Source organism: Rattus norvegicus, chromosome 5, assembly GCF_021556685.1.
Source record: "Rattus norvegicus strain SHRSP/BbbUtx chromosome 5, alternate assembly SHRSP_T2T, whole genome shotgun sequence".
Taxonomy (NCBI): domain Eukaryota; kingdom Metazoa; phylum Chordata; class Mammalia; order Rodentia; family Muridae; genus Rattus; species Rattus norvegicus.
In genome coordinates, this window is record NC_141538.1 from 113690420 (window position 1) to 113695038 (window position 4619).

At 39.7% G+C, this 4619-nt stretch overlaps 1 pseudogene; it reads left to right on the top strand.

The window, feature by feature from the left end:
• The first annotated feature begins 3629 nt into the window (after positions 1-3629).
• Snu13-ps4 (small nuclear ribonucleoprotein 13, pseudogene 4) lies at positions 3630-4020 on the top strand (annotated as a pseudogene).
• The last annotated feature ends 599 nt before the right edge of the window (positions 4021-4619 follow it).

The window sequence follows — 4619 nt, forward strand, 5'->3', positions numbered from 1 at the left end:
CCATGTGTAAACAGAGAATGTAGGTCAACATAGTGTATCTTTCTCAATCGTGTTCGACCTTACATATTCAAGAGTGATCTCTTACTGAATATATAGCCCCATAATTATTAAAGGTAGTTTGTCTAAACCAAACAAAATCCCCAGTCTCTGCCTAATATGGGCTGATTGATTAGTAGGGGACAGGAGGAGGCATGCTGCATGCTCGCATAGTGCCAGGGATCTGAATTCTGTACAAAAGAAAAAAGAAGAAACCAAAAACAAATGAACAAACAGTTCCAACTTTACCCACTGCTCCAACTGACCGCTGCTGCTTGCTGCTGCTGCCTCTCTCTCTCTCTCTCTCTCTCTCTCTCTCTCTCTCTCTCTCTCTCTCTCTCTCTCACACACACACACACACACACACACACACTCATGATACTAAAAATAATCAACATTATAAAGTAATAATTTCAAAATTAAAAAAGGAAAACAACTAAGATTAACTTGCCTCTAATAATAAACAAGCATGTAGTGAGCCCATAAACATGTTTTTCTTTTCTTTTTTTATTAATCATTCCCTTTGTTTACATCTCAAATTACATCCCACCTCCTGGTTACCCCTTCACCAACCCCCCTTCCCACATCCACCTCCACCCTCCACTTCACCTGTATGAAAATGCTCCTCCACCCACCAATTCTCCCCCAACACCACCACTCCAGCATCCCTCCCTACTCTAGGACATCAAACCTCCCCAGAACCAAGGTCCTCTTCTCCAATTACTGTTAGTCAAGGCCATCCTCTGTTTCATACGTATCTGGAGCCATAGATCCCTCCAGGTACACTCCTTGGTTGGTGGTCTAGTCTCTCTGGGAGAACTGAATGGTCAGACCTGCCTATGTTGTTCTTCCAATGGGGTTGCAATTCCCCGCTGATCCTCCAGTCCTTCCATAAGTTCTCATATCAGGTTCCATGAGCTCAGTCAGATGCTTGGCTCCAAGCATCCGCATCTTCATTGGTCAGTTACTTACTCATCACACCTCCCAGGGAACCACCTCACCAGGTCCCTGTGAACATGCATCTCTTGAACACTGCAACATTGACAGGTTTGGTATCAGCAGACATGATGGGTCCCCAGGTGGGTCGGTCCCCTGATGGCCCTTCTTAATTTCCTTTTTTCTTTTTTTCAGTTGGATATCATTGGACAAATGATTTTACTTGGCTTACACATCACAAGTGCAATCCGTCATTGAGGGAAGGAAGACAGAAGCTCAATCAGGATAAGAGCCTAAGGCAAGAAATGAGGCAGAGAGGTCAATGGAAGAACATTGCTTCCTGGCTTCTTCCACCAATTTTTTTATTGGTTAATTTATCTATTTGCATTTCAAATGTTATACCTTTTCCCGGTCTCCCCCACCCTCCGTTCCCCAATTCCTCTGCTTCTATGATGCTACATATACGGCTGGAGCCATGGGTTCTCCCATGTGCACTATTTGGTTGACGGTTTAGTCCCTGGAAACTCTGAGGGTTCTGGATGGTTGATATTGTTGTTCCTCTAACGGGCTGCAAACCCCTTCAGCTCCTTCAGTCCTTTAACTGCTCCAATGGGGTCCCCAGGCTCAGTCCGATGTTTAGCTGCAAGCATTCTTATCTTTATCAGTAAGGCTCTGGCAGAGTCTCTCAGGAGACATCCCTATCAGGCTCCTGTCAGCAAGCACTTTTTGGCAGATGATGTTGAAGTATTGGTTTAAGGGTTATCCACAATGATTATTTTTATGGAGTTCAAATAATAAAACTGGCTTTGTTTAAGTGCATACAGTGGGAATATAAGAGGGTTGTGATTAAATTCTTAAAATGTATCATTTAAAATTACTACCCATGAGCCTAATAGTAGGAGTTGGTAATTTCAGTGTTGCTGTACTGTTCACAGCAGCAGAAAAAGGGCTCTCCTAGTCTATATGTTGTTTATTTCTAGGCCAATACTGTTATTAATTATAAGGAAAAGAAAACCACTTGCAGAAGTTGGACAGTTTTCAAAAAATAATAAAGATATCTTGATATTTTTCTGTAAAGTTTCATAAAGGTCCAGAATTTGAAACTGATTCACCAAGCATGCAGTAAGCAGAAACAAATCAAATGTTTTGAACGAGGGCTGAAGCAACAAGCATTCTAAGACCGGGATGGGAAACTGTGGTATCAACCCATAGTCACAAGTATTTAATCAGAAAACTCAACTTTAGCCTGAGCTAAGATTGAGATTTCCTTTCATCAGATTTGATGTACATTATTTTCCCTGTGTTCCATATTAAAATTAACTTTACAAGGCTAGATGCCTCAGTGTAGGGGATGCCGGTGCAGGGAGACAGGAGTGGGTGTATAAGGAGTGGAAACACTCTCATAGAAGCAGGGCAAGGAGGGTCATGGGATGGGAGTTTCCAGAAGGGAGATGGGAAAGGGGATAACATTTGAAATGTAAATAAATAAAATACCAAATTTGAAAAATGAGGGAGCTTTAGTAATGAATGATTCTAGGTTAAGAGACGACCCCAAGATAGATGTAAAGACTTGGGGTGGGGAGGAGGAGAAGAAGAAGAACAAACATTTGTCAACAATGGATGGTACATTTTACAAAGGTTATCTAATTCAGTTGATTCATCTAAACAATACAGAATTAAATACACTTGCAGTTGAAGTAGGAAAAGAAAATTGTTTAAAAGAGATAGTGGAGAACATTTCATATAACTTACCACTTCTCTCAGGTACTAAACTCTAATATTTGATGGCCAAATTAACTTACAATATTTTGAAACAGATGGAAGTTTTAATATATAGTTATTAAAATATCAATTTCTTGGGCTGGAGAGATGGCTCAGTGGTTAAGAGCACCCGACTGCTCTTCCAGAGGTCATGAGTTCAATTCCCAGCAACCACATGGTGGCTCACAACCATCTGTAAAGAGATCCGATGCCCTCTTCTGGTGTATCTGAAGACAGCTACAGTGTACTTATTTATAATAAATAAATAAATAAATAAATCTTAAAAAAATATCAATTTCTTGTCTTATTGTACCCTATATTATTCAAAAGAGTTTCAGCTTTTTACAGAATTTAGTATGATGGTTAAACAAAGTAAGTTTTCAAAATAATAGAGATTTAGTCGACAACATCTTGTATATATGAAATCTCAATTAGTTTCTGGCTTGTAAAAATGTATGCAAACTCATAAATACACATTAAAAGTCTAACTAAATACAAAGAAATAATTTACTGTACTAGAGTTTATGGACATAAAGCACCATAGATAACTAGAGAAATGCTATCTTTTCAAAAATTCAATTTAGCTATTTCAGAAAACTTTCTGTTAATTTCAAATAAAGGGAATATATTAATTATTTTGGCATTCTTATAATTCAGTTAAATACTTAATAGAAGCAGCTGACATAATTGTGATATGTATATTTTATTTGGGCTGTCCTAAAGTGTGTATTATGCATATAATCATTACAAATCTCAAAAAACTTCCTAATGACTTATTTCCCTGACTTCCTAACCAATGGGTTAGTTTGAAAGCCTCTTTAAATGTGATATTTCAAATTCAGTCTATCAGAGGTGGGCTGTTAATCGAGTAGCAGCGAGGCTGACACACCGCAGCCATGATAGAGGCTGATATAAATTTGAAGGCCTATCCTCTTGAAGGTGCCCACCTCACCAAGACGCTGCTGGACCTTGTTCAGCAGTCGTGTAACTAACTACAAGCAGCTTCAGAAAGGAGTCAGTGAAGCCACCAAAACCCTCAACAATGACATCTCTGAATTCACTGTTACAGCAGCAGATTCTGAACCCTTGGAGATCATCGTGCACCTCCCTCTGCTGTGTGAAGACAAGAATGTCCCCTACATATTTGTGTACTCTAAGCAGGCATTAGGACAGGCCTATGGAGTCTCTAGGCCAGTCTTCGCCTGTTCTGTTAGCATCAAAGAAGGCTCTCAAGTACAGCAGCAGATCCAGTCCTGTCAGCGGTCTACTAAAAGGCTCTTGGTGTAGGCTGTGCCTCCTCCCTTTCCCCTGTCTACTCCGACCCTGTTTGTATATCATATTGTCTGTTAGTATGTACTATTTTTCAGTCAGTTTCTATTATATGGTATTACATATAATATTTTTGTATTTTTATTTTATTTTTGTCTTAACAGGGTTGTTTTTCACCATCTCTTTCTCTTCTACCATATTTTACTCTTCCTTTAAAACAATATGAAATGCTAAGTAGGAGAGGTGAAAGGCAGAATGTCACCATTTAACAACAGGATGAACCAGGAGAACCTCACACCAGGGACAGTGTACACTTTCATCTACAACTTCTTCCACTGCGCAGGGTAGGATGACAGTAGCGCTGGTCCCTTGTGCTTTTGATACAAGATCTCCATAAATGTTACTGTGACTGGGGAACTTTCTTTGGTTAGCAGTCCCTCCCACCTCTTATCATTTGAAGGAATTTGATAATGTTAAGTCCATGTCCAGGTGCTGTTTATTAATGTCCTGTGTTGTTTAGAAGCGTGTAACCTTATATTCTTCCATATCTGAGGCAGTAACAACTCAAAGGGATTCTGGGGAAATCGAGCATATTTGGCTGGAACTTCCAGCAGAGA